Raw genomic sequence first — 27371 nt, 5'->3', positions numbered from 1 at the left:
GAATTAAGACTTTATTAAGCAAGTCCGATATGGTCTAGTGGCTAGGATATCTGGCTCTCACCCAGAAGCCCCGGGTTCGATTCCCGGTATCGGAGCGAGTGCTTTTGTACCGCTTTTCAAGAATAGACTTAAGAATATTGGTTTATGAATAGAATTAAGACTTGACTAAGCAAGTCCGATATGGTCAAGTGGCTAGGATATCTGGCTCTCACCCAGAAGGCCCGGGTTCGATTCCCGGTATCGGAGCGAGTGCTTTTGTACCGCTTTTCAAGAATATACTTAAGGATATAGGTTTATGAATAGAATTAAGACTTGATTGAGGAAGTCCGATATGGTCTAGTGGCTAGGATATCTGGCTTTCACCCAGAAGGCCTGGGTTCGATTCCCGGTATCGGAGCGAGTGCTTTTGTACCGCTTTTCAAGAATAGACTTAAGGATATTGGTTTATTTATAGAATTAAGACTTTATTAAGCAAGTCCGATATGGTCTAGTGGCTAGGATATCTGGCTCTCACCCAGAAGGGCGGGTTCGATTCCCGGTATCGGAGTGAGTGCTTTTGTACCGCTTTTGAAGAATAAACTTAAAGACACATTTATAGGAATAATATTTAGGGTTGTTTCAACCAGTCCGATATAGTCTAGTGGCTAGGATATCTGGCTCTCACCCAGAAGGCGAGAGTACGATTCCCGGTATCGGAGCGAGTGCTTTTGTACCGGTTTTCAAGAATAGACTTAAGTATATAGTTTTATGAATAGAATTAAGACTTGGTTGAGGAAGTCCGATATGATCTAGGGGCTAGGATAACTGCTTTGTACCCAGAAGGCCCGGCTTCGATTCCCGGTATCGCAGCGAGTGTTTTGTAAAGCATTTCAAAAATAGACTTAAGGATATAGGTTTATGAATAGAATTAAGACTTGGTTAAGCAAGTCCGATATGGTCTAGTGGCTAGGATATCTGGCTGTCACTCAGAAGGCCCGGGTTCGATTTCGGTATCGGAGCGAGTGCTTTTGTATCGCTTTTCAAGAATAGAATTAAGACTTGGTTGAGCAAGTACGATATGGTCTACTCGCTAAGATACCTGACTTTCACCCAGTAGGCCCGGGTTCGATTCCCGGTATCGGAGCACGTGGTTTTGTACCACTTTTCAAGAATAGACTTAAGGATATAGGTTTATGAATAGAATTAAGACTTGTTTAAGCAAGTCCGATATGATCTAGTGGGTAGGATATCTGGCTCTCACCCAGAAGGCCTGGTTCGATTCCCGATATCGGAGCGAGTGCTTTTGTACCGCTTTTCAAGAGTAGACTTAGGGATATTGGTTTATGAATAGAATTAAGACTTTATTAAGCAAGTCCGATATGGTCTAGTGGCTAGGATATCTGGGTCTCACCCAGAAGGGCGGGTTCGATTCCCGGTATCGGAGTGAGTGCTTTTGTACCGCTTTTGATGAATAAACTTAAAGACACATTTATAGGAATAATATTTTGGGTTGTTACGACCAGTCAGATATGGTCTAGTGGCTAGGATATCTGGCTCTCATCCAGAAGGCTCGGGTTCGATTCCCGGTATCGGAGCGAGTGCTTTTGTTCCGGTTTTCAAGAATAGACTTAAGGATATAGGTTTATGAATAAAATTAAGACTTGGTTGAGGAAGTCCGATATGGTCTAGTGGCTAGGATAACTGCTTTGTACCCAGAAGGCCCGGCTTCGATTCCCGGTATCGCAGCGAGTGTTTTGTAAAGCATTTCAAAAATAGACTTAAGGATATAGGTTTATGAATAGAATTAAGACTTGGTTAAGCAAGTCCGATATGGTCTAGTGGCTAGGATATCTGGCTTTCACCCAGAAGGCCCGGGTTCGATTCCCGGTATCGGAGCGAGTGCTTTTGTACCGTTTTTTAAGAATAGAATTAAGACTAGGTTGAGCAAGTACAATATGGTCTAGTCGCTAGGATACCTAACTTTCACCCAGAAGGCCCGGGTTCGATTCCCGGTATCGGAGCGAGTGCTTTTGTACCGCTTTTCAAGAATAGACTTAAGGTAATTGATTTATGAATAGAATTAAGACTTGATTTAGCAAGTCCGATATGGTCTAGTGGCTAGGATATCTGGCTCTCACCCAGAAGGCCCGGGTTCGATTCCCGGTATCGGAGCGAGTGCTTTTGTACCGCTTTTCAAGAATAGACTTAAGGATATTGGTTTATGAATAGAATTAAGACTTGATTTAGCAAGTCCGATATGGTCTAGTGGCTAGGATATCTGGCTCTCACCCAGAAGGCCCGTGTTCGATTCCCGGTATCGGATCGAGTGCTTTTGTACCGCTTTTCAAGAATAGACTTAAGGATATTGGTTTATGAATAGAATTAAGACTTGATGAAGCAAGTCCGATATGGTCTAGTGGCTAGGATATCTGGCTCTCACCCAGAAGGGCGGGTTCGATTCCCGGTATCGGAGTGAGTGCTTTTGTACCGCTTTTGAAGAATAAACTTAAAGACACATTTATAGGAATAATATTTAGGGTTGTTTCAACCAGTCCGATATAGTCTAGTGGCTAGGATATCTGGCTCTCACCCAGAAGGCGAGAGTACGATTCCCGGTATCGGAGCGAGTGCTTTTGTACCGGTTTTCAAGAATAGACTTAAGTATATAGTTTTATGAATAGAATTAAGACTTGGTTGAGGAAGTCCGATATGGTCTAGGGGCTAGGATAACTGCTTTGTACCCAGAAGGCCCGGCTTCGATTCCCGGTATCGCAGCGAGTGTTTTGTAAAGCATTTCAAAAATAGACTTAAGGATATAGGTTTATGAATAGAATTAAGACTTGGTTAAGCAAGTCCGATATGGTCTAGTGGCTAGGATATCTGGCTGTCACTCAGAAGGCCCGGGTTCGATTCCCGGTATCGGAGCGAGTGCTTTTGTATCGCTTTTCAAGAATAGAATTAAGACTTGGTTGAGCAAGTACGATATGGTCTACTCGCTAAGATACCTGACTTTCACCCAGAAGGCCCGGGTTCGATTCCCGGTATCGGAGCGAGTGCTTTTGTACCGTTTTTTAAGAATAGAATTAAGACTAGGTTGAGCAAGTACAATATGGTCTAGTCGCTAAGATACGTGACTTTCACCCAGAAGGCCCGGGTTCGATTCCCGGTATCGGAGCACGTGGTTTTGTACCGCTTTTCAAGAATAGACTTAAGGATATAGGTTTATGAATAGAATTAAGACATGTTTGACCAAGTCCGATATGGTCTAGTGGCTAGGATATCTGGCTCTCACCCAGAAGGCCCGGGTTCGATTCCCGGTATCGGAGCGAGTGCTTTTGTACCGCTTTTCAAGAATAGACTTAAGGATATAGGTTTATGAATAGAATTAAGACTTAATTGAGGAAGTCCGATATGGTCTAGTGGCTAGGATATCTGGCTTTCACCCAGAAGGCCTGGGTTCGATTCCCGGTATCGGAGCGAGTGCTTTTGTACCGCTTTTCAAGAATAGACTTAAGGATATTGGTTTATGAATAGAATTAAGACTTTATTAAGCAAGTCCGATATGGTCTAGTGGCTAGGATATCTGGCTCTCACCCAGAAGCCCCGGGTTCGATTCCCGGTATCGGAGCGAGTGCTTTTGTACCGCTTTTCAAGAATAGACTTAAGAATATTGGTTTATGAATAGAATTAAGACTTGACTAAGCAAGTCCGATATGGTCAAGTGGCTAGGATATCTGGCTCTCACCCAGAAGGCCCGGGTTCGATTCCCGGTATCGGAGCGAGTGCTTTTGTACCGCTTTTCAAGAATATACTTAAGGATATAGGTTTATGAATAGAATTAAGACTTGATTGAGGAAGTCCGATATGGTCTAGTGGCTAGGATATCTGGCTTTCACCCAGAAGGCCTGGGTTCGATTCCCGGTATCGGAGCGAGTGCTTTTGTACCGCTTTTCAAGAATAGACTTAAGGATATTGGTTTATTTATAGAATTAAGACTTTATTAAGCAAGTCCGATATGGTCTAGTGGCTAGGATATCTGGCTCTCACCCAGAAGGGCGGGTTCGATTCCCGGTATCGGAGTGAGTGCTTTTGTACCGCTTTTGAAGAATAAACTTAAAGACACATTTATAGGAATAATATTTAGGGTTGTTTCAACCAGTCCGATATAGTCTAGTGGCTAGGATATCTGGCTCTCACCCAGAAGGCGAGAGTACGATTCCCGGTATCGGAGCGAGTGCTTTTGTACCGGTTTTCAAGAATAGACTTAAGTATATAGTTTTATGAATAGAATTAAGACTTGGTTGAGGAAGTCCGATATGATCTAGGGGCTAGGATAACTGCTTTGTACCCAGAAGGCCCGGCTTCGATTCCCGGTATCGCAGCGAGTGTTTTGTAAAGCATTTCAAAAATAGACTTAAGGATATAGGTTTATGAATAGAATTAAGACTTGGTTAAGCAAGTCCGATATGGTCTAGTGGCTAGGATATCTGGCTGTCACTCAGAAGGCCCGGGTTCGATTTCGGTATCGGAGCGAGTGCTTTTGTATCGCTTTTCAAGAATAGAATTAAGACTTGGTTGAGCAAGTACGATATGGTCTACTCGCTAAGATACCTGACTTTCACCCAGTAGGCCCGGGTTCGACTCCCGGTATCGGAGCACGTGGTTTTGTACCACTTTTCAAGAATAGACTTAAGGATATAGGTTTATGAATAGAATTAAGACTTGTTTAAGCAAGTCCGATATGATCTAGTGGGTAGGATATCTGGCTCTCACCCAGAAGGCCTGGTTCGATTCCCGATATCGGAGCGAGTGCTTTTGTACCGCTTTTCAAGAGTAGACTTAGGGATATTGGTTTATGAATAGAATTAAGACTTTATTAAGCAAGTCCGATATGGTCTAGTGGCTAGGATATCTGGGTCTCACCCAGAAGGGCGGGTTCGATTCCCGGTATCGGAGTGAGTGCTTTTGTACCGCTTTTGATGAATAAACTTAAAGACACATTTATAGGAATAATATTTTGGGTTGTTACGACCAGTCAGATATGGTCTAGTGGCTAGGATATCTGGCTCTCATCCAGAAGGCTCGGGTTCGATTCCCGGTATCGGAGCGAGTGCTTTTGTTCCGGTTTTCAAGAATAGACTTAAGGATATAGGTTTATGAATAAAATTAAGACTTGGTTGAGGAAGTCCGATATGGTCTAGTGGCTAGGATAACTGCTTTGTACCCAGAAGGCCCGGCTTCGATTCCCGGTATCGCAGCGAGTGTTTTGTAAAGCATTTCAAAAATAGACTTAAGGATATAGGTTTATGAATAGAATTAAGACTTGGTTAAGCAAGTCCGATATGGTCTAGTGGCTAGGATATCTGGCTTTCACCCAGAAGGCCCGGGTTCGATTCCCGGTATCGGAGCGAGTGCTTTTGTACCGTTTTTTAAGAATAGAATTAAGACTAGGTTGAGCAAGTACAATATGGTCTAGTCGCTAGGATACCTAACTTTCACCCAGAAGGCCCGGGTTCGATTCCCGGTATCGGAGCGAGTGCTTTTGTACCGCTTTTCAAGAATAGACTTAAGGTAATTGATTTATGAATAGAATTAAGACTTGATTTAGCAAGTCCGATATGGTCTAGTGGCTAGGATATCTGGCTCTCACCCAGAAGGCCCGGGTTCGATTCCCGGTATCGGAGCGAGTGCTTTTGTACCGCTTTTCAAGAATAGACTTAAGGATATTGGTTTATGAATAGAATTAAGACTTGATGAAGCAAGTCCGATATGGGCTAGTGGCTAGGATATCTGGCTCTCACCCAGAAGGGCGGGTTCGATTCCCGGTATCGGAAGGAGTGCTTTTGTACCGCTTTTGAAGAATAAACTTAAAGACACATTTATAGGAATAATATTTAGGGTTGTTTCAACCAGTCCGATATAGTCTAGTGGCTAGGATATCTGGCTCTCACCCAGAAGGCGAGAGTACGATTCCCGGTATCGGAGCGAGTGCTTTTGTACCGGTTTTCAAGAATAGACTTAAGGATATAGGTTTATGAATAGAATTAAGACTTGGTTGAGGAAGTCCGATATGGTCTAGTGGCTAGGATAACTGCTTTGTACCCAGAAGGCCCGGCTTCGATTCCCGGTATCGCAGCGAGTGTTTTGTAAAGCATTTCAAAAATAGACTTAATGATATAGGTTTGTGAATAGAATTAAGACTTGGTTAAGCAAGTCCGATATGGTCTAGTGGCTAGGATATCTGGCTGTTACGCAGAAGGGCGGGTTCGATTCCCGGTATCGGAGTGAGTGCTTTTGTACCGCTTTTGATGAGTAAACTTAAAGACACATTTATAGGAATAATATTTTGGGTTGTTACGACCAGTCAGATATGGTCTAGTGGCTAGGATATCTGGCTCTCATCCAGAAGGCTCGGGTTCGATTCCCGGTATCGGAGCGAGTGCCTTTTTTCCGGTTTTCAAGAATAGACTTAAGGATATAGGTTTATGAATAGAATTAAGACTTGGTTGAGGAAGTCCGATATGGTCTAGTGGCTAGGATGACTGCTTTGTACCCAGAAGGCCCGGCTTCGATTCCCGGTATCGCAGCGAGTGTTTTGTAAAGCATTTCAAAAATAGACTTAAGGATATAGGTTTATGAATAGAATTAAAACTTGGTTAAGCAAGTCCGATATGGTCTAGTGGCTAGGATATCTGGCTTTCACCCAGAAGGCCCGGGTTCGATTCCCGGTATCGGAGCGAGTGCTTTTGTACCGTTTTTTAAGAATAGAATTAAGACTAGGTTGAGCAAGTACAATATGGTCTAGTCGCTAGGATACCTGACTTTCACCCAGAAGGCCCGGGTTCGATTCCCGGTATCGGAGCGAGTGCTTTTGTACCGCTTTTCAAAAATAGACTTAAGGATATAGGTTTATGAATAGAATTAAGACTTGGTTAAGCAAGTCCGATATGGTCTAGTGGCTAGGATATCTGGCTTTCACCCAGAAGGCCCGGGTTCGATTCCCGGTATCGGAGCGAGTGCTTTTGTACCGTTTTTTAAGAATAGAATTAAGACTAGGTTGAGCAAGTACAATATGGTCTAGTCGCTAAGATACGTGACTTTCACCCAGAAGGCCCGGGTTCGATTCCCGGTATCGGAGCACGTGGTTTTGTACCGCTTTTCAAGAATAGACTTAAGGATATAGGTTTATGAATAGAATTAAGACATGTTTGACCAAGTCCGATATGGTCTAGTGGCTAGGATATCTGGCTCTCACCCAGAAGGCCCGGGTTCGATTCCCGGTATCGGAGCGAGTGCTTTTGTACCGCTTTTCAAGAATAGACTTAAGGATATTGGTTTATGAATAGAATTAAGACTTTATTAAGCAAGTCCGATATGGTCTAGTGGCAAGGATATCTGGCTCTCACCCAGAAGGGCGGGTTCGATTCCCGGTATCGGAGTGAGTGCTTTTGTACCGCTTTTGAAGAATAAACTTAAAGACACATTTATAGGAATAATATTTAGGTTGTTTCAACCAGTCCGATATAGTCTAGTGGCTAGGATATCTGGCTCTCACCCAGAAGGCGAGAGTACGATTCCCGGTATCGGAGCGAGTGCTTTTGTACCGGTTTTCAAGAATAGACTTAAGGATATAGGTTTATGAATAAAATTAAGACTTGGTTGAGGAAGTCCGATATGGTCTAGTGGCTAGGATAACTGCTTTGTACCCAGTAGGCCCGGCTTCGATTCCCGGTATCGCAGCGAGTGTTTTGTAAAGCATTTCAAAAATAGACTTAAGGATATAGGTTTATGAATAGAATTAAGACTTGGTTAAGCAAGTCCGATATGGTCTAGTGGCTAGGATATCTGGCTCTCACCCAGAAGGCCCGGGTTCGATTCCCGGTATCGGAGCGAGTGCTTTTGTATCGCTTTTCAAGAATAGAATTAAGACTTGGTTGAGCAAGTACGATATGGTCTACTCGCTAAGATACCTGACTTTCACCCAGAAGGCCCGGGTTCGATTCCCGGTATCGGAGCACGTGGTTTTGTACCACTTTTCAAGAATAGACTTAAGGATATAGGTTTATGAATAGAATTAAGACTTGTTTAAGCAAGTCCGATATGGTCTAGTGGCTAGGATATCTGGCTCTCACCCAGAAGGCCTGGTTCGATTCCCGATATCGGAGCGAGTGCTTTTGTACCGCTTTTCAAGAATAGACTTAGGGATATTGGTTTATGAATAGAATTAAGACTTTATTAAGCAAGTCCGATATGGTCTAGTGGCTAGGATATCTGGCTCTCACCCACAAGGGCGGGTTCGATTCCCGGTATCGGAGTGAGTGCTTTTGTACCGCTTTTGATGAATAAACTTAAAGACACATTTATAGGAATAATATTTTGGGTTGTTACGACCAGTCAGATATGGTCTAGTGGCTAGGATATCTGGCTCTCATCCAGAAGGCTCGGGTTCGATTCCCGGTATCGGAGCGAGTGCTTTTGTTCCGGTTTTCAAGAATAGACTTAAGGATATAGGTTTATGAATAGAATTAAGACTTGGTTGAGGAAGTCCGATATGGTCTAGTGGCTAGGATGACTGCTTTGTACCCAGAAGGCCCGGCTTCGATTCCCGGTATCGCAGCGAGTGTTTTGTAAAGCATTTCAAAAATAGACTTAAGGATATAGGTTTATGAATAGAATTAAGACTTGGTTAAGCAAGTCCGATATTGTCTAGTGGCTAGGATAGCTGGCTTTCACCCAGAAGGCCCGGGTTCGATTCCCGGTATCGGAGCGAGTGCTTTTGTACCGCTTTACAAGAATAGACTTAAGGTAATTGATTTATGAATAGAATTAAGACTTGATTTAGCAAGTCCGATATGGTCTAATGGTTAGGATATCTGGCTCTCACCCAGAAGGCCCGGGTTCGATTCCCGGTATCGGAGCGAGTGCTTTTGTACCGCTTTTCAAGAATAGACTTAAGGATATAGGTTTATGAATAGAATTAAGACTTGTTTAAGCAAGTCCGATATGGTCTAGTGGCTAGGATATCTGGCTCTCACCCAGAAGGCCTGGTTCGATTCCCGATATCGGAGCGAGTGCTTTTGTACCGCTTTTCAAGAATAGACTTAGGGATATTGGTTTATGAATAGAATTAAGACTTTATTAAGCAAGTCCGATATGGTCTAGTGGCTAGGATATCTGGCTCTCACCCACAAGGGCGGGTTCGATTCCCGGTATCGGAGTGAGTGCTTTTGTACCGCTTTTGATGAATAAACTTAAAGACACATTTATAGGAATAATATTTTGGGTTGTTACGACCAGTCAGATATGGTCTAGTGGCTAGGATATCTGGCTCTCATCCAGAAGGCTCGGGTTCGATTCCCGGTATCGGAGCGAGTGCTTTTGTTCCGGTTTTCAAGAATAGACTTAAGGATATAGGTTTATGAATAGAATTAAGACTTGGTTGAGGAAGTCCGATATGGTCTAGTGGCTAGGATGACTGCTTTGTACCCAGAAGGCCCGGCTTCGATTCCCGGTATCGCAGCGAGTGTTTTGTAAAGCATTTCAAAAATAGACTTAAGGATATAGGTTTATGAATAGAATTAAGACTTGGTTAAGCAAGTCCGATATTGTCTAGTGGCTAGGATAGCTGGCTTTCACCCAGAAGGCCCGGGTTCGATTCCCGGTATCGGAGCGAGTGCTTTTGTACCGCTTTACAAGAATAGACTTAAGGTAATTGATTTATGAATAGAATTAAGACTTGATTTAGCAAGTCCGATATGGTCTAATGGTTAGGATATCTGGCTCTCACCCAGAAGGCCCGGGTTCGATTCCCGGTATCGGAGCGAGTGCTTTTGTACCGCTTTTCAAGAATAGACTTAAGGATATAGGTTTATGAATAGAATTAAGACTTGGTTGAGGAAGTCCGATATGGTCTAGTGGCTAGGATAACTGCTTTGTACCCAGAAGGCCCGGCTTCGATTCCCGGTATCGCAGCGAGTGTTTTGTAAAGCATTTCAAAAATAGACTTAAGGATATAGGTTTGTGAATAGAATTAAGACTTGGTTAAGCAAGTCAGATATGGTCTAGTGGCTAGGATATCTGGCTTTCACCCAGAAGGCCCGGGTTCGATTCCCGGTATCGGAGCGAGTGCTTTTGTACCGCTTTTCAAGAATAGAATTAAGACTAGGTTGAGCAAGTACGATATGGTCTAGTCGCTAGGATACCTGACTTTCACCCAGAAGGCCCGGGTTCGATTCCCGGTATCGAAGCACGTGGTTTTGTACCGCTTTTAAGAATAGAGTTAAGGCTCGGTTGAGCAAGTACGATATGGTCTACTCGCTAGGATACCTGACTTTCACCCGGAAGGCCCGGGTTCGATTCCCGGTATCGGAGCACGTGGTTTTGTACCACTTTTCAAGAATAGAATTAAGGATATAGGTTTATGAATAGAATTAAGACTTGGTTGAGGAAGTCCGATATGGTCTAGTGGCTAGGATAACTGCTTTGTACCCAGAAGGCCCGGCTTCGATTCCCGGTATCGCAGCGAGTGTTTTGTAAAGCATTTCAAAAATAGACTTAATGATATAGGTTTGTGAATAGAATTAAGACTTGGTTAAGCAAGTCCGATATGGTCTAGTGGCTAGGATATCTGGCTGTTACGCAGAAGGGCGGGTTCGGTTCCCGGTATCGGAGTGAGTGCTTTTGTACCGCTTTTGATGAATAAACTTAAAGACACATTTATAGGAATAATATTTTGGGTTGTTACGACCAGTCAGATATGGTCTTGTGGCTAGGATATCTGGCTCTCATCCAGAAGGCTCGGGTTCGATTCCCGGTATCGGAGCGAGTGCTTTTGTTCCGGTTTTCAAGAATAGACTTAAGGATATAGGTTTATAAATAGAATTAAGACTTGGTTGAGGAAGTCCGATATGGTCTAGTGGCTAGGATGACTGCTTTGTACCCAGAAGGCCCGGCTTCGATTCCCGGTATCGCAGCGAGTGTTTTGTAAAGCATTTCAAAAATAGACTTAAGGATATAGGTTTATGAATAGAATTAAGACTTGGTTAAGCAAGTCCGATATGGTCTAGTGGCTAGGATATCTGGCTTTCACCCAGAAGGCCCGGGTTCGATTCCCGGTATCGGAGCGAGTGCTTTTGTACCGCTTTTCAAGAATAGAATTAAGACTAGGTTGAGCAAGTACGATATGGTCTAGTCGCTAGGATACCTGACTTTCACCCAGAAGGCCCGGGTTCGGTTCCCGGTATCGAAGCACGTGGTTTTGTACCGCTTTTAAGAATAGAGTTAAGACTCGGTTGAGCAAGTACGATATGGTCTACTCGCTAGGATACCTGACTTTCACCCGGAAGGCCCGGGTTCGATTCCCGGTATCGGAGCACGTGGTTTTGTACCACTTTTCAAGAATAGACTTAAGGATATAGGCTTATGAATAGAATTAAGACTTGTTTAAGCAAGTCCGATATGGTCTAGTGGCTAGGATATCTGGCTCTCACCCAGAAGGCCCGGGTTCGATTCCCGGTATCGCAGCGAGTGCTTTTGTACCGCTTTTCAAGAATAGATTTAAGGATATTTGTTTATGAATAGAATTAAGACTTGATTAAGCAAGTCCGATATGGGCTAGTGACTAGGATATCTGGCTCTCACCCAGAAGGGCGGGTTCGATTCCCGGTATCGGAGTGAGTGCTTTTGTACCGCTTTTGAAGAATAAACTTAAAGACACATTTATAGGAATAATATTTAGGGTTGTTTCAACCAGTCCGATATAGTCTAGTGGCTAGGATATCTGGCTCTCACCCAGAAGGCGAGAGTACGATTCCCGGTATCGGAGCGAGTGCTTTTGTACCGCTTTTCAAGAATAGACTTAAGGATGTAGGTTTATGAATAGAATTAAGACTTGTTTAACCAAGTCCGATATGGTCTAGTGGCTAGGATATCTGGCTCTTACCCAGAAGGCCCGGGTTTGATTCCCGGTATCGGAGCGAGTGCTTTTGTACTGCTTTTCAAGAATAGACTTAAGGATATAGGTTTATGAATAGAATTAAGACTTGATTAAGCAAGTCCGATATGGGCTAGTGGCTAGGATATCTGGCTGTCACGCAGAAGTGCGGGTTCGATTCCCGGTATCGGAGTGAGTGCTTTTGTACCGCTTTTGATGAATAAACTTAAAGACACATTTATAGGAATAAAATTTTGGGTTGTTCCGGCCAGTCAGATATGGTCTAGTGGCTAGGATATTTGGCTCTCACCCAGAAGGCCCGGGTTCGATTCTTGGTATCGGAGCGAGTGCTTTTGTACCGCTTTTCAAGAATAGACTTAAGGATATTGGTTTATGAATAGAATTAAGACTTGACTAAGCAAGTCCGATATGGTCTTGTGGCTAGGATATCTGGCTCTCACCCAGAAGGCCTGGGTTTGATTCCCGGTATCGGAGCGAGTGCTTTTGTACTGCTTTTCAAGAATAGACTTAAGGATGTAGGTTTATGAATAGAATTAAGACATGTTTAACCAAGTCCGATATGGGCTAGTGGCTAGGATATCTGGCTGTCACGCAGAAGGGCGGGTTCGATTCCCGGTATCGGAGTGAGTGCTTTTGTACCGCTTTTGATGAATAAACTTAAAGACACATTTATAGGAATAATATTTTGGGTTGTTCCGGCCAGTCAGATATGGTCTAGTGGCTAGGATATCTGGCTCTCACCCAGAAGGTCCGGGTTCGATTCCCGGTATCGGAGCGAGTGCTTTTGTACCGCTTGTCAAGAATAGACTTAAGGATATTGGTTTATGAATTGAATTAAGACTTGATTAAGCAAGTCCGATATGGGCTAGTGGCTAGGATATCTGGCTCTCACCCAGAAGGGCGGGTTCGATTCCCGGTATCGGAGTGAGTGCTTTTGTACCGCTTTTGAAGAATTCTACAGGGCCGGTAGGCCCTTGTAGATATGACTTGATACTCTTTTGTAACGTTAAAGCAAAATTCACATGCTTTTACCAATTTTCCTATGGAGATTAACATGGGGTTTTTCATGATATTTAGCCACTTCTAACTGAAAAACTAGAGCGAAGTTACATTTCGGAATACTCTTAATTTAACAATTAAGTATTCAGGGTGTGCCTTTTGCAAGTAGCATGAAAAACAATTAAGTCTAAGTATGTTAATTTTAGTTAATTACGGAAGTACGGCTCTTGAGTTAAACGTCAGGTTAACCTGTTAGCGCGCTGATACCCATTTCGTCAATTTTCAACCAGATTGAGAAAAAGGGAGGGCCTAGCTTTGTGCCTGATAACAAGTTATGTTGACATTTTCAGTTTGCTTCATTCTGTGGAAGTTGAACCTATAGCGAGTCGCGTGATCCAGGTAATTGTGGGTACTTGTAGGTACTTGTAAGTACTTGTAGGTGCTTGTGGGTACTTTTAGATGCTTGTGGGTGCTTGTGGGTTCTTGTAGGTACTTGTGGGTTCTTGTGGGTACTTGTGGGTGCTTGTAGGTACTTGTGGGTTCTTGTGGGTTCTTGTGGGTACTTGTAGGTACTTGTGGGTGCTTGTAGGTAATTTTGGGTACTTGTGGGTGCTTATAGGTACTTGTGGGTACTTGTGGGTGCTTGTAGGTACTTGTGGGTGCTTGTGGGTACTTGTCCCGGGTGCTTGTCCCGGGTGCTTGCCCAGGGTACTTGTAGATGCTTGCCCCGGGTACTTGTGGGTGTTTGTAGGTACTTGTGGGTGCTTGTAGTTGCTTGTAGGTGCTTGTGGGTGTTTAAAGGTACTTGTGGGTGCTTGTAGGTACTTGTGGGTGCTTGTGAGTGCTTGTGGGTACTTGTGGGTGCTTGTAGGTACTTGTGGGTGCTTGTAGGTACTTGTGGGTGCTTGTGAGTGCTTGTGGGTACTTGTGGGTGCTTGTAGGTACTTGTGGGTGCTTGTAGGTACTTGTTGGTGCTTGTAGGTACTTGTTGGTGCTTGTGAGTGCTTGTGGGTACTTGTGAGTGCTTGTGGGTACTTGTGGGTGCTTGTGGGTACTTGTGAGTGCTTGTGGGTACTTGTGAGTGCTTGTGGGTACTTGTGGGTGCTTGTGGGTACTTGTGGGTGCTTTTAGGTACTTGTGGGTGCTTGTAGGTACTTGTAAGTGCTTGTAGGTACTTGTGGGTGCTTGTAGGTACTTGTGGGTGCTTGTAGGTACTTGTGGGTGCTTGTGGGTACTTGTGAGTGCTTGTGGGTACTTGTGAGTGCTTGTGGGTACTTGTGAGTGCTTGTAGGTACTTGTAAGTGCTTGTAGGTACTTGTGGGTGCTTGTAGGTACTTGTGGGTGCTTGTAGGTACTTGTGGGTGCTTGTCGGTACTTGCCCCGGGTACTTGTGGGTGTTTGTAGGCACTTGAGGGTGCTTAACCCGGGTACTTGTGGGTGTTTGTAGGTACTTGAGGGTGCTTGTAGGTACTTGTGGGTGCTTGTAGGTACTTGTGGGTGCTTGTAGGTACTTGTCGGTGTTTGTAGGTACTTGTGGGTGCTTGTAGGTACTTGTGAGTACTTGTAGGTACTTTTGAGTACTTGTAGGTACTTGTGGGTGCTTGTAGGTACTTGTGAGTACTTGTAGGTACTTGTGAGTACTTGTAGGTACTTGTGGGTGCTTGTAGGTACTTGTGGGTGCTTGTAGGTACTTGTGGGTACTTGTGGGTGCTTGTCGGTACTTGCCCCGGGTACTTGTGGGTGTTTGTAGGTACTTGTGGGTGCTTGTTGGTACTTGTGGGGTCTTGTAGGTACTTGTGGGTGCTTGTAGATACTTGTGGGTGCTTGTAGGTGCTTGTCGGTGTTTGTAGGTACTTGTGGGTGCTTGTTGGTACTTGTGGGGTCTTGTAGGTACTTGTGGGTGCTTGTAGATACTTGTGGGTGCTTGTAGGTGCTTGTCGGTGTTTGTAGGTACTTGCGGGTGCTCTTAGGTACTTGTGGGTACTAGTGGGTGCTTGCCCCGGGTAATTGTGGGTGTTTGTAGGTACTTGTGGGTGCTTGTAGGTAATTGTGAGTGCTTGTAGGTACTTTTTAGTACTTGTAGGTACTTGTGGGTGTTTGTAGGTACTTGTGGGTGCTTGTAGGTACTTGTGGGTGCTTGCCCAGGGTACTTGTAGATGCTTGCCCCGGGTACTTGTGGGTGCTTGTAGGTACATGTGGGTGATTTTAGGTACTTGTGGGTACTTGCCCCGGGTACTTGTGCGTGTTTGTAGGTACTTGTGGGTACTTGCCCCGGGTACTTGTGGGTGTTTGTTGGTACTTGTGGGTTCTTGCCCCGGGTACTTGTGGGTTCTTGCCCGGGTACTTGTGGGTGTTTGTAGGTACTTGTAAGTGCTTGTAGGTACTTGTGGGTGCTTGGAGGTACTTGCCCCGGGTGCTTGCCCCGGGTACTTGTGGATGTTTGTAGGTACTTGAGGGATTATTTAGTTGTTCCAAGCAATCATTTTAGCACTGTTAAAAGCAACGCGTCGATGGGCTATTCACTAATGAAGATTTTCTTTCATTGGTGATTTTTATTGATGCTTTTAAATGTGATAGGGATTTATTGATGATTTTAAATGGATGGGGATTAAGGGTAACTAATACCTATTCCAAAGATAGATTGCCCTCGACAGATGGAGCCTTACAAACGATGGGGCTCTAATTTGGCCGGGGCCATCTTGTTAAACTTTCATAAATAAAGCACAACATTATATGCTTATGAAAATCAATGTTATTGGATATAAGTTAAATGTAATTAACTATAATTAAGTACTTCTTTAAGGAATTAGAAATAGATCAACCGCAAATATATGACGGTAAAGCAAAAATAAAATTATTCAAATTTTAATTACATTAAGACTGAAGTGACAGATATTATAAAAAAACGTCTTGGTTTAGACCAAGTCCGAAAAAACAAACGATATGTGTGAGGTTTATCATTTGACTGAAGTTTCAGATATTGCAATTGTTTTAGTTATTTTTATCCATTTAATCCTTAATCAATATTAAATTCAATCAACTGATTTTACTGATCCATTCCCTCTAAATTAATTGAAAAAATTACATATCTACGCTTTTTCAAGAAAAATTACATTTTCCGAAAACATTTTATCATGATATTAACTATTTTGAAGGGAGTACGTGTTGAGGGGTCAATATTGAATATTTGAAATATTCTACTGACTTTCTAAAAAGAGCAGGTGAACTTTGACATAATTCGAAAGGAAAATGTAAATATTTAATAGTGGATGCCAAACAAGGGTGTTGCATGAATTTATACATTTAATTTCGTTAATCGAAATGGTACATTTCTATTGTCGCCTCTATGAAGAAAAGATTGCACTGCAATTTCCCTCTCCGTGCTTTAGAATTTCTTGGTCATAATTCAGTCTTCATTTGAAACGTCATTTCTAAATTGTTGGCGCTACTTGTACACCGGTTACGCATTACGTGTAATCATTTTAGTACGCATAAAGACCATTTCGGAAAACACACAGGGGCAAGGCCACCATTGGGGTATTCACCCTCACACCAAGGGTCACTGCCAGACTGTGCCAAAGTTCACTACAGGCAAGAGGCTAGTCAACTCTCACTGCCTATAGCGGGGCTTCTAGGCAAGAGAGAGAGAAGACCTCAATGGTGGCATCACCCCTGTGTTTTAATTATCTCTATGTAATTTCCAAAATGGTCCACTCACTTACAAATGAACACCGATTCCACTGAGTGATCGGTCCTTCAGGCGCTAGCGAGTGTCAAGCCACAACCGTAATCATTCATGTACACGAATGTTTTATAGTTTTAGGTTATTAAGGTTGGCGGGCAAGTCCGGAATAGGTTATTTATCATAATTTCTTGAACATCAGTCTTCTCAGAAACTTATTACAGATTTAAACTTTTTTGGTGCAAACTTCAAAATTTGTCAAGCCAGCCTTAATTAAAAGTATGCCCGTCAAGGTGCTTTCAAGTTAGTAATAACCATTCCTCAACCAAAAGTCTTTGGGACCACTTGAAACGATTCCATCCTTTGCATGAAAAGTCTGCAAGGGCAGCTTCTGAAAAGCATAAACGGGACAAAGAAAGAGCGATAGAGCAAACCAATTCAATTTACAGTTTATTTGCTGGTAATCCTTCTGGTGCAAGTAACCGTACAGTTACCACAGTATCAGAAAGCTTAGCTTCCACTATTTCCACTACTTCCCGTATCACGTCCACCAGTAAAGAATTTGAAATTGGTGATGCGGCCAACTCTGAGTCATTTCCAGGAAGTGATCAACATCATGTTGTAAAGGAATTAACAGTAGATTCGCCAGCTGATTTAGATGCGGAAGCTCAAAGCGATGGTCATGAACAACACGATGACTATTACGTATCAGGCAGTACCCCGTCTCCAATTTTGGCACGCCCTTCTGTTTTTTCTGCAACAACTTCATCTGCACATACGCCACTGCCACGTGGATTTCACTCAACAATTGACAGATATTATAGCAATCCAAGACAGAGTCCCATGCTTGATCGTTTATTGCTTTCATGGTTGGCAGACGCTTCACTTTCATATCAAACAGTAAACAATCCAAGATTCAGGGTATTCACTGAAGCCCTTAATCAATTTCCCAACGATATGCTATGCCTCAGGAAGGAACGCTGAGGTTGTCTGTGATGCCGTTGCTTTACAATGCGATAAAGTGGAAAATGAAAAACATTTTTAAAGATGTTGAATGGTATTGTTTTGATACTAGTAGTAGGAACTATACAGATAGACATGGATCCAAGAACGCCGCCACCCAAGATGGCCGCCCTCTACCAAACTGAAACCAAAATTTCCACCCAAAGATTAAGCTAAATTCCTACCTGATGAACCCTATCTTCCACCATGCTATGACTCTTTAGAGGGGTTTTACCTATTTTTCCCCCAAAACAAGCTCGGCTAACCCTCGGAGGGTGTAGTTCTTTTTGCAAGATCCCCGTTTAAATTTAAGACCCAAGATTACGTTATTGTATGAGAAAATCTTACCTGACATACCCTGCCTTCCACCGTGCTATGTCGCCGTCTATGAATATTAACGGGGGTGGGTTTAACCCATTTTTCCCAAACAAGCCCGGATTAACCCTCCAACCAAAGATTGGACCATAAAAAATCCTACCTGACCAGGGTTGGCAAAAATCCGGATTTTTCTTGAAAAAGCCACTGGTATGGTTTTTTGCTGGTTTAAACCGGATTTTTTTGGATTTATCTGGCTTTTTTTAAACTTCTCTATAGTGCTTAATTTTAGCACTTCTTTTTACATTTAGCGCGCTAGTTGTCTTCTGCTAGGCCGTCTAATTGAGAATCATTTTTATTGTACATAAAAGTTGATAAAACTATAGACATTTCCTTTAGAGATGAGTAGGGCCCCTGATTTAATCAGGATTTTTCTATCCAACCCGACCCATATCGGGTCGGAAAATCCTAGGTCGGGTTGGGTGAGAAAATTACTTAAAATGTTTTGCTGGTCGGGTCGGGTCGGGTAGGGTTATCATTCCGTCTTCCCGGGTAGACATTTTTATTATCTTCAATAGGGCAGGGTTGGGCCCGGGTAGGCTTTTTTGTGATCTTCAATAGCGCAGCTAGGGTCGGGCCCGGGTAGGCTTTTTTGTGATCTTCAATAGGGCAGCTAGGGTCGGGCCCGGGTAGGCTTTTTTGTGATCTTCAATAGGGCAGCTAGGGTCGGGCCCGGGTAGGCTTTTTTGTGATCTTCAATAGGGCAGGGTCTGATAAAGATTTTTCTAAATGCGGGGTCCGACCCAACAATATAGCGTTGCGAAAAATTCAACTCAGTCTCAAGAGTTTCGGGTGGGCAGTGGGAGGAGGGCGCGTCAAACTAACCCACAACATATGGGAATCGACCATTTCGATGAAATAAAGAGGTAAAGACATGTGGGTCAAACGTTTCCTTCCATCTCACTTTATGGTGCCTGCGCTGTACTCCTTTATCATATGTTTTGAAAAATCCACTGGATTTTTCATCGTGGTTTAAACCGGTTTAATCCAGGTGGATAAAACCGGACTGGATACCAGTGTGCCAACCCTGTACCTGACTTACCCTGCCTTCCACCATGCTATTAAGGGGGTTTTACCCCCTTTTAATAGCTCCAGACTACCACGAGTTCCTACCTTGTGTTATTTTCAACACCCATGACGTCATCTTCTTAATCAAAACAAAAACAAGCTATATTCAACCTTGGCGTCATCCCCCAATCTTACCCTGCCTGCTAGGGTGCTAGTAATGGGCGGTACCCCTTTAATAAACCCAAACCAGCCCGGACTTTAAAAAAGCTTACCTCCAGTCCTACCTTCCAGCGTGTTATTAAGGGGAAATGACCTATTTAATAACCCTCCAAACAAGCTCGGACTACCAGCCCTACTGGTAAAGCTGCTTTCAACCTGGGCATCCATGACGTCATCCTTCCAACTCAAACTAATATGAAATTATTGGCGCCATATTTAAAAAACTTCTCTCCAGCCCCGCCTTCTAGCGGACTATTTTAGTAACCATTAATAGCTGTGACCGTTCAATGGTCATGAACAAGTTCGAACCAGCCCTACTAGTAAAGGGTACCAAATTTAAAAAACTTACAACCAGCCCCTCCTTCTAGCGGATTATTTTAGTAACTAATAAGGTAATTTACCCATATAATCAATTAAAACAAGTCCGGACCAGCCCTAGTCGTAGAGGGTGCTTTCAACCTGGGTGACTATGACGTCATCCTCCAGACTCAGACTCAAACCAAAACTAAAATATATTAATTATATAATTATACGAGCCATGGCTTCTAGCGGGCTATTTTAGTAACTATTAAGATAATTTACCCATTGAACAAATCGAAAGTAGCCCGGATCAGTCTAGGCTTATCGATGTAGAGGTTGTAGCCCAAGAAAAAAACCCGAAACAAGTTCAGTCCCTGCCTTTCACCCTGTTATTGTATGCCTTAAACTGTACTTTAAATAGATGTCACCCATTGAAGGGTTTCCGAACTAGTCAAAACAAACCCAATTATGTCTGGTCCAACCAAGTTTCGTCCAAGTATAGATTTACCCCCCTTTGATTGGACTAATAATGGGTGGATTACTTATGTACCTGCTACCGTTTGATTACTTACCCATGTAGATGTTCCAAGGATGATGTTTTAACTAGGGTGTCCCCGTTGGCTTAGCGAAAATAAACGTTTCCAGTGGTTAGTTGACGAAAAGCAAGGTTTTCTCATGCTGTAAACAAAGAGGTAGCGAGTTCAAATCCCGGTGTACAAATAAACAAGCTCGGATTAACCTGGATTCGTATACAGGGTGTTACTGTTTAATTAATTGTACGTAGATCAGACCATTTACCCTGACTACGCCATTAATACGGGTAACCAATTTAACTACGTTTGCCTTAACTCGAGCACGTACAGACCGTCGCTGTTTAAATTTTCCCGCCAGCAATTTATTGCCTTTTATTATTCGCCGGCAAAAAAAACCTGATTTTGAGCCAAATCAACTTTGTTTCCTTCTAAGTCAAAATTTAATGAAAAAACAGACACACATTTTAAAAAACCAAAGATATTTACTCTTACGTCTTGTACAGAAAATTAAATACAAAATAAACAAATGAGTAGCCAAACAAAGGCGTTATTTGTGTTCTTAAAGTGTCCATATATTTATACAAAAGAATTCATTTCTAAATACCTAAATTTTCCATTTAGCCGTTAAGAGAGAGAAATTTGGAGTTGAGCGAGATTTATTCGCCTCAATATAGCCAGGGGCAAAAAAAAAGAGATTCTAAAAAAAAGAAGGTCATTCTTCGCGCCTTCAGTGAGAGATTTTCCGGAAGCGTTTTACCAATTTTAACGAGACTCAATTTATAAACTAGATACGGAATAAATCATTTTACATTTTTTTTAGCTTTAACAACGACAAATAAGACGGGAAAACTAATATTTTCATCCTTTTGTAAGGCGAAAAAAAAACTCAAATATTAGCCAATTAGTACTATCTTTAAGGGAAGATCCTGGTCCACACCTCGAAAACTCAAAACATTTAACCTGCATTAAGAATGCGTAGTGCAGAGCAGGATCCCCCCGTAAATAGTAATTTTAGCATTCCTTAACTACTTTACAAGAACCACCAAAGAACCCTCGTCAGAGCCCTTGGTTTATGAATCTCGACAAGTAAAGAAGCGGGCTTTTTGTCGCATATAAAAAGATTTCCTGTAAAGCTTTTACAGAAAAACCCCATTATGTGGCAAGAAACTCGCTTCCATGCCTATTGAAACTCATAGATTAAAGGTAAATGATAACCCATTGGGGCGCCGCGTACTTCCCGGAGAAAAAAATCCGAGCCGCATCTTGACAAAATATTAATAATCCTCAAAAAGCGGGCTGCAACAAAAAGAAGAAATTAGCTAAAGTCTGGTACGTACCAAGTGGCTGTACATACCGAGTCACGCTTCGGAACTTAGCCATCAAATTATCCCTTTTTTTCGGTTTTGAAGAATTTAAATTGGGAAAAACTCGGATTCAAATCCTTTTTTTGTAATATTTTAGAAGTGACGAGCCCCTCTTTATCGCTTTCTACGAGTTAACGATGGCTTTAAAGTACCGTAAACAAGATCGTAATGCTCAGCCGTCGAATTCAACCCAAACAATTTGCATCAAGAAAATTTTCTCACAAATATTTATTGCTAAGCCTATCGAATAAATTTCTTTAACTTGCACGAAAAAGAGATTTTACCCCGTTACTCACCGATTGTAAAGAGAGACGCATTCAGAGTTTCAAAGAGTTTAAATTGTTAACATTTAAAAAACCAGTATATATACCGGCAAAAAATTAGGTCACCCCACCCTTTTTTACGTCTAGTCTTGTACTCGCCTTGATTTTCTTTTTTTTCCCACTACAGAAAACTATTTTTTTTCGGAGTAATTTACTTTCTCTTTTAGCGGCGAAAGACTCACAATTAACCATGAAAGGGAGGAGTGAAATATTTTCGTAAATGTTTACCTTACTACAAAATACCTAGGAATGGTTTAAAGTTACACGTTGGGGGGTCAAAGAAATGGATAAAATAGCTATAAGAGGAAGGATGTGTCTCGATTAAAAAAATCACCCATAGATAGCTTACCTGTCCAATTTTTTCTATTACAAGGAATCCCAGTTGAATATTATGCTAGAGGCAAACCTCTGAAATTGATGCCAATGATAATTACGTCAATCATAGAGGTGATTAAATTGAATATGCTTTAGACAGTGGAGGGGGGTTTAAAAAAAACTGTTAATTAGTGGCTTATTTTTTAAGCTGTATAATTAACATGTTGAATAAATCTGTTTCCTTTTCTATTTTTTATACTAGAGCTATCTTTGGAGTCTGTAATAAGTATACATGCCTCTAAGTAAAAAATATTATAGGATAATTCATTTAATCTTTTGTGACTTAATTATAGTCCTTCTAGAGATAATTTTATAAATTTACCGAAATAAGCAACCGTTACTCTTCCAAACAAATAAGAAACATGACTAGAAGCGTAGATAAATATTACAATAAGCTAACCAATCATTTTTGACAAGTTATGTACTTTGAAATATAACTCTAAGGTAACGCAAAAGAAAAAATCCTAATGTATTTGTGGCTGAAAGGTGAAAAAAAACACAGCGACTATAATAGAGAAAATTCTTGACATGTCCTATATGACGAATTAATCGTAACACTGTTTCGTGTGTTTCTCAGGTTTTCGAGTATTAACTCGCACATTTTGATTTATGGCAAGCGAAAACACCCTGTATAATGGGAGGAGAAAATGTTAAACTTTCCGCTAACAAATTCATACTTGATTTTTACATATATATTTATAAAGTTAGAAATCTCTATTTAGCTCAAGGTCCTAGTTTTTTTGTATGCAAAAGCTTGTTTGGGCGTGTTCTGAATAATTTAATTTGAATATTTCACATAAGATCGCATTATATAAAGAAACAAAATTTAATGAAGGTTAAAAGTAATTATTTTGGGAGGGAGAAAAATAGTTTTTTAATATGATTTAAATCTAAATAATTGTATATTAATATTAAACTATAGGGGTATTTTTATATAGGCAGGTATGGTGACATCCTTTACAATCTTTAGTATCAACTCCACAATAAATAAAAATGTATTTTTGGGGCGTAAATAATATCAATTTTTTGAGTATTTAAAGACCAGAGTCTCGTTACTTTCTTCATTCGAAAATTTTCTAGTAGCTCTCTTTCGCTTTACAAGCTCTTAAACACTTGTAAGCAATGTCTATTTTAATTCCTTGCTGTCGCTCGATGATATGGAGGGTAAATAGAAAGCTCTATGACAATCCTGATTTAAAGGATTTTACTTGGGAGGATTTTACTTGGGAAGATTTATTTAGAGATGTTTGGGATAAAAATACTTTAACGGACGCTCAGAAAAGGAACATTTGGCGTAGATTAACAGGAGCGTACAGTGCTTCTTTCTTAGTGTTTACGATTCAAGATGTCTATAATCACCACTATCGACCTAACGCGAATTTACTCCACGCTCTCGTTAGGGGTTGTTCCAATTACACGGACCATATGTTTTTTAAAGTCGAAAACGATGGTATCTTTACTAACTGGTGGTTTAGCCCCAACGCGGACAAATTTTGGTTTTCAAACCCATTTTGCGTACAGGAGCGAAAAGAACGCGATAGAATAGAAAGCTACGAAATACAATACGATATGGCCGTTGATTATACCTTCAATGCTTTGGAGGATTTATGCTGGCTGAGACTATTTCGCCAACATAGAATCCTGGAAAAACCCCATGTCCAATTTGCATTGCGTTTAATTTCTAAACACCTTTTTCACGGTAGCGTTTTTGTCAGCGTAACCCAATCTTTTACGACTATAAACAACCCCCAAAACGATAGCCCGGTCCGAATGAGTAGATTTACAGCGTGGATAGTTCCCCCGCAAACCTTTTCTAAAATAGAGTGTCCGTACGGGCACATACATCACGCTTCGGTGAAATGTGCGGCGCGTTATTGGTATTACGGGGGATATTGTTTTCACGAAGAAACGTTCTATAGACGTGTCTTAGACATGTGTTTTAAACTATGCTTGCTGCAACTCACGAGGATAAATAGACCGTGCCCTAAAGAAAAGACTCACTTTCGACAGTCCTTAGCTAGATGGTATTTAAAGAAAGCCATGTATATAGCGGGTGTAGCTCGCCTATATTGCAATACCACCTGGTGTTTAACATTATCAGACATTATGCAAGGACTGATCGACAGCGACGCGTTACCCTTTTTAGTAACGTTGATTTAAAATAATTGAATGGTCAAGCGACGGTGAAGATTTAAAACGGCCGGCGGATAAAGACAAACAGTGAGCTCAAGAATTACAATATCAAACTGGTCCTTAGTTTTGCTAATTACCCGAATTATATGTTTTTTAATATTAAGGCTGTAAATCTATTCTGTAGTATATTAAAATAGGGTTATAATTAACTTTGCGTAATTATATATAATTTCCAGTTTAAATAGTACAGAGAGTAGTTGCGATAATACAATTGTGGTGAAATTTTTTTATTAGAAATTCTAATCCATCTTTGAAGCGCTTTTATTCTCCAAAAAAAATGTAAGTAATATATTTGATATAAATATATTTGTATGTATTTCTTTTTAAAACTTTGGTGATAATTTAGGGCCAGCGTCGAGAGCTTTGTGGTCGTTATTAAGAAGCAAGGCTCTGCCCTCATGCCCCGTAACGGGCATCTTTATTGTCCACATTGCGAAGGGACATTAAAGGATAGCCCGACTATGGCCAATTAAATTACTATTGCACGACGCGCGACTGTAATTATTTTAGAAAATGCGTTCTCGTGCAGTGTAAACAATATATCAGTTTTGCCACGCGTAGCGACCAGCGGCATTTGCTTAGCACACGGAACAGGCAAGAGGTCTTTAAAAAACCTGTTCTCATTTTTTAAAGAAATGTTTGGAAATTAGTTTAGCCTAAAGTGTTTAAGAAAGTATTTGATTAAAAATATCTTTTAAAAGCTGTCAATTTTTTGCTTATTAAATTTCAACCCGCTTAAAAATTTAAATTAACCAAAAATATTTAATAGAAATTATTATTGTGAAATAAAAAATGGTATAGTACGTTATAAAACGATCTTCCTTAACTTAATTTTTCCGATATCCCCCCACCTTAAAACTGTCGATTTTCAAAGAAAGACGCCATTTTACAAGAGTAGTAATGCGATAGAATGTAGTGTCTCGTGTGATGATTTCATAAGCGGATAATATTACAGCCATTTATAAATACTGGACGACATAACACAGCGATACGTTAGCATTTTCACCCAGCACATTAGAAAACGTTTTAAAAAAATCTACAGTTTAAGCAACAAAATAAGCAATTAAAACAAGCCTAATGATTCTCTTTCGAGGAGAAACAACTTGGAACTACACTCCGTAACGAATTGCCTTCAATAATTTATCGAGGTCAACTTGATCTAAATTATTTCGATGCTGGAAAAATTAAGTATTAACAATGGATTTCATTTAGAAAGCTTTTCACGCTTCAAAATTTGAATTCAGTTCACAATTGGTCAGTTATCTAGGGCAAAATTTAGGTAATACTTCAGGCCTTTTCACGCCAGCGAATGTTTGTAAATTTGTTCTAGTTTAGACCGTGCTGCTGACTTGGGTGTAACAATTTTTTCAAATATACCAGTACCTTATTCTGACACTTAGAAGTACAAAAACAACTAAATTCAATTTGATAAAATACGTTCTATGTTAATGGAACATTTGTATTCAATAGGGTTCGTTCGTTAAGAAGTTAAAATTTTATAATAAAAGCATGCATTTTTTAAAAAAAATTAAAAATTGGCAGAGATTTTGCATGACTTTTTTTTCCTTCATTACATTTGCAAGTGTATTTGGAACTATCTTGACACATAGAACAAAAAATATCCGTACATTCGCAACTAATATCCAAAACACAATGCGCGTTATTTTTTGGCGCAAATTTCCTTCCCCTCTCGTTCGCAAACATCCTTGCATTGTCCGTTTTCACTTAAGACCAATCCCGGGTAACACTCGCATTTTTTAGTACTGTTATTGGAAGATTTGGGGCTGCAAACGGTTTTGATGTCGGAACAATTATCATCTCCCTCGATTTCGCATATATCGACGCACTACAAATCGGGATCAGGGATCAAACCAATGGGACATTGGCAATAATACGTTGCGTTATCAGATTCATTAACGTGACATTCTGCATTAAGATTCTGACATTCAAAGGTGTTGAAATTTTATAACAAATGTATGATTTTTTTCAAAAAAATTTTAAAAATTCCCTGAGATTTTTAAAATTTTAAAAAATTTTAAAATTTAAAATTTTTTTGAAAAAAAATCATTTTTGGTTAATTTAAATTTTTAAGCGGGTTGAAATTTAATAAGCAAAAAATTGACAGCTATTAAAAGATATTTTTAATCAAATACTTTCTTAAACACTTTAGGCTAAACTAATTTCCAAACATTTCTTTAAAAAATGAGAACAGGTTTTTTAAAGACCTCTTGCCTGTTCCCTCTATTCAGAGATTATTAAAGGTTTTTTAAAACTCCCAGACATTAAAATCTGTCTTATTTTAAAGTAAACTTTAGTGCGATTATTTCTTTTTGAGGTTATCAAGGTAGTTTAGATAAGAATTAATACGTCTTGAATCAATATGAACCTTTTTTTTTAATGTATACATTTGCATGTCAAAATACAATAATTAAAATAATAACACCATATTTTATATATAATTTATTTTAAAACTAATGTGTTTTAATCACTAACAAAAATAATATATTAAATAACTAAAAAAATTAACATATAAGTAAAATATTAAATAACTAAAAAAAATTAACATAGAAAAATAAAATATTAAATAACTAAAAAAATTAACATAGAAAAATAAAATAATAAATAACTAAAAAAATTAACATAAAAAATAAAATATAAAATTAATCAAAAAATAAAAACATCTGCATCCTTGTGTTGAGATTCAACCTAAATTTTACACAAAAACATTCAGTCAAAAAAATTTACACTTTTTAAAAACGAATAATAGTACCAATTGAGAATTACCCGTCAATCACAGGACCACTCGTAACAGGGGCATATGTCTTTTACACGGTACTTAAATTCACCGCAAAGTGAAAAAAAGTTCCGTGTGCTAAGCAAATGCCGCTGGTCGCTACGCTTGGCAAAACTGATATATTGCTTGCACTGGACTAAAACGCATTTTCTAAAATAATTACACTCGCGCGTCGTGCAATAGTAATTTAATTGGCCATAATCGGGCGTGTCATTTAATGTCCCTTCGCCATGTGGACAATAAAGATGCCCGTTACGGGGCATGAGGGCAGA

The 27371-nt window shown here is 40.6% G+C and overlaps 30 non-coding genes across 30 annotated transcripts; all 30 read left to right on the top strand.

The window, feature by feature from the left end:
• The first annotated feature begins 23 nt into the window (after positions 1-23).
• TRNAE-CUC (transfer RNA glutamic acid (anticodon CUC)) lies at positions 24-95 on the top strand. Its single transcript has one exon. It is a non-coding gene; the product is annotated as a tRNA-Glu (tRNA).
• Positions 96-174: 79 nt separating this feature from the next.
• On the top strand, positions 175-246 carry TRNAE-CUC (transfer RNA glutamic acid (anticodon CUC)). The gene has a single exon. It is a non-coding gene; the product is annotated as a tRNA-Glu (tRNA).
• A 79-nt stretch (positions 247-325) lies between these two features.
• TRNAE-UUC (transfer RNA glutamic acid (anticodon UUC)) lies at positions 326-397 on the top strand. The gene has a single exon. It is a non-coding gene; the product is annotated as a tRNA-Glu (tRNA).
• Positions 398-1502: 1105 nt separating this feature from the next.
• Positions 1503-1574, top strand: TRNAE-CUC (transfer RNA glutamic acid (anticodon CUC)). Its single transcript has one exon. It is a non-coding gene; the product is annotated as a tRNA-Glu (tRNA).
• A 229-nt stretch (positions 1575-1803) lies between these two features.
• TRNAE-UUC (transfer RNA glutamic acid (anticodon UUC)) lies at positions 1804-1875 on the top strand. The gene has a single exon. It is a non-coding gene; the product is annotated as a tRNA-Glu (tRNA).
• Positions 1876-2079: 204 nt separating this feature from the next.
• On the top strand, positions 2080-2151 carry TRNAE-CUC (transfer RNA glutamic acid (anticodon CUC)). Its single transcript has one exon. It is a non-coding gene; the product is annotated as a tRNA-Glu (tRNA).
• A 79-nt stretch (positions 2152-2230) lies between these two features.
• Positions 2231-2302, top strand: TRNAE-CUC (transfer RNA glutamic acid (anticodon CUC)). The gene has a single exon. It is a non-coding gene; the product is annotated as a tRNA-Glu (tRNA).
• Positions 2303-2832: 530 nt separating this feature from the next.
• TRNAD-GUC (transfer RNA aspartic acid (anticodon GUC)) lies at positions 2833-2904 on the top strand. Its single transcript has one exon. It is a non-coding gene; the product is annotated as a tRNA-Asp (tRNA).
• Positions 2905-3233: 329 nt separating this feature from the next.
• On the top strand, positions 3234-3305 carry TRNAE-CUC (transfer RNA glutamic acid (anticodon CUC)). Its single transcript has one exon. It is a non-coding gene; the product is annotated as a tRNA-Glu (tRNA).
• A 79-nt stretch (positions 3306-3384) lies between these two features.
• Positions 3385-3456, top strand: TRNAE-UUC (transfer RNA glutamic acid (anticodon UUC)). Its single transcript has one exon. It is a non-coding gene; the product is annotated as a tRNA-Glu (tRNA).
• A 79-nt stretch (positions 3457-3535) lies between these two features.
• TRNAE-CUC (transfer RNA glutamic acid (anticodon CUC)) lies at positions 3536-3607 on the top strand. Its single transcript has one exon. It is a non-coding gene; the product is annotated as a tRNA-Glu (tRNA).
• A 79-nt stretch (positions 3608-3686) lies between these two features.
• Positions 3687-3758, top strand: TRNAE-CUC (transfer RNA glutamic acid (anticodon CUC)). The gene has a single exon. It is a non-coding gene; the product is annotated as a tRNA-Glu (tRNA).
• Positions 3759-3837: 79 nt separating this feature from the next.
• TRNAE-UUC (transfer RNA glutamic acid (anticodon UUC)) lies at positions 3838-3909 on the top strand. Its single transcript has one exon. It is a non-coding gene; the product is annotated as a tRNA-Glu (tRNA).
• Positions 3910-5014: 1105 nt separating this feature from the next.
• TRNAE-CUC (transfer RNA glutamic acid (anticodon CUC)) lies at positions 5015-5086 on the top strand. Its single transcript has one exon. It is a non-coding gene; the product is annotated as a tRNA-Glu (tRNA).
• A 229-nt stretch (positions 5087-5315) lies between these two features.
• On the top strand, positions 5316-5387 carry TRNAE-UUC (transfer RNA glutamic acid (anticodon UUC)). The gene has a single exon. It is a non-coding gene; the product is annotated as a tRNA-Glu (tRNA).
• Positions 5388-5591: 204 nt separating this feature from the next.
• Positions 5592-5663, top strand: TRNAE-CUC (transfer RNA glutamic acid (anticodon CUC)). Its single transcript has one exon. It is a non-coding gene; the product is annotated as a tRNA-Glu (tRNA).
• Positions 5664-6343: 680 nt separating this feature from the next.
• On the top strand, positions 6344-6415 carry TRNAE-CUC (transfer RNA glutamic acid (anticodon CUC)). The gene has a single exon. It is a non-coding gene; the product is annotated as a tRNA-Glu (tRNA).
• Positions 6416-6644: 229 nt separating this feature from the next.
• On the top strand, positions 6645-6716 carry TRNAE-UUC (transfer RNA glutamic acid (anticodon UUC)). The gene has a single exon. It is a non-coding gene; the product is annotated as a tRNA-Glu (tRNA).
• Positions 6717-6920: 204 nt separating this feature from the next.
• On the top strand, positions 6921-6992 carry TRNAE-UUC (transfer RNA glutamic acid (anticodon UUC)). The gene has a single exon. It is a non-coding gene; the product is annotated as a tRNA-Glu (tRNA).
• A 204-nt stretch (positions 6993-7196) lies between these two features.
• Positions 7197-7268, top strand: TRNAE-CUC (transfer RNA glutamic acid (anticodon CUC)). Its single transcript has one exon. It is a non-coding gene; the product is annotated as a tRNA-Glu (tRNA).
• A 529-nt stretch (positions 7269-7797) lies between these two features.
• TRNAE-CUC (transfer RNA glutamic acid (anticodon CUC)) lies at positions 7798-7869 on the top strand. Its single transcript has one exon. It is a non-coding gene; the product is annotated as a tRNA-Glu (tRNA).
• Positions 7870-8373: 504 nt separating this feature from the next.
• TRNAE-CUC (transfer RNA glutamic acid (anticodon CUC)) lies at positions 8374-8445 on the top strand. Its single transcript has one exon. It is a non-coding gene; the product is annotated as a tRNA-Glu (tRNA).
• A 380-nt stretch (positions 8446-8825) lies between these two features.
• On the top strand, positions 8826-8897 carry TRNAE-CUC (transfer RNA glutamic acid (anticodon CUC)). Its single transcript has one exon. It is a non-coding gene; the product is annotated as a tRNA-Glu (tRNA).
• A 379-nt stretch (positions 8898-9276) lies between these two features.
• Positions 9277-9348, top strand: TRNAE-CUC (transfer RNA glutamic acid (anticodon CUC)). Its single transcript has one exon. It is a non-coding gene; the product is annotated as a tRNA-Glu (tRNA).
• A 380-nt stretch (positions 9349-9728) lies between these two features.
• Positions 9729-9800, top strand: TRNAE-CUC (transfer RNA glutamic acid (anticodon CUC)). The gene has a single exon. It is a non-coding gene; the product is annotated as a tRNA-Glu (tRNA).
• Positions 9801-10029: 229 nt separating this feature from the next.
• On the top strand, positions 10030-10101 carry TRNAE-UUC (transfer RNA glutamic acid (anticodon UUC)). The gene has a single exon. It is a non-coding gene; the product is annotated as a tRNA-Glu (tRNA).
• Positions 10102-11030: 929 nt separating this feature from the next.
• Positions 11031-11102, top strand: TRNAE-UUC (transfer RNA glutamic acid (anticodon UUC)). The gene has a single exon. It is a non-coding gene; the product is annotated as a tRNA-Glu (tRNA).
• A 328-nt stretch (positions 11103-11430) lies between these two features.
• TRNAE-CUC (transfer RNA glutamic acid (anticodon CUC)) lies at positions 11431-11502 on the top strand. Its single transcript has one exon. It is a non-coding gene; the product is annotated as a tRNA-Glu (tRNA).
• A 380-nt stretch (positions 11503-11882) lies between these two features.
• On the top strand, positions 11883-11954 carry TRNAK-CUU (transfer RNA lysine (anticodon CUU)). Its single transcript has one exon. It is a non-coding gene; the product is annotated as a tRNA-Lys (tRNA).
• A 681-nt stretch (positions 11955-12635) lies between these two features.
• Positions 12636-12707, top strand: TRNAE-CUC (transfer RNA glutamic acid (anticodon CUC)). Its single transcript has one exon. It is a non-coding gene; the product is annotated as a tRNA-Glu (tRNA).
• Positions 12708-27371: the final 14664 nt, after the last annotated feature.

The sequence above is a fragment of the Phalangium opilio genome, unplaced genomic scaffold (genome assembly GCF_054372755.1).
Source record: "Phalangium opilio isolate 3A_F unplaced genomic scaffold, DU_Popi_V2 ptg000106l_1, whole genome shotgun sequence".
Taxonomy (NCBI): Eukaryota; Metazoa; Arthropoda; class Arachnida; order Opiliones; family Phalangiidae; genus Phalangium; species Phalangium opilio.
Note: the sequence above shows the minus strand (reverse complement) of the source record. Positions and strands in the feature narration are given on the sequence as shown.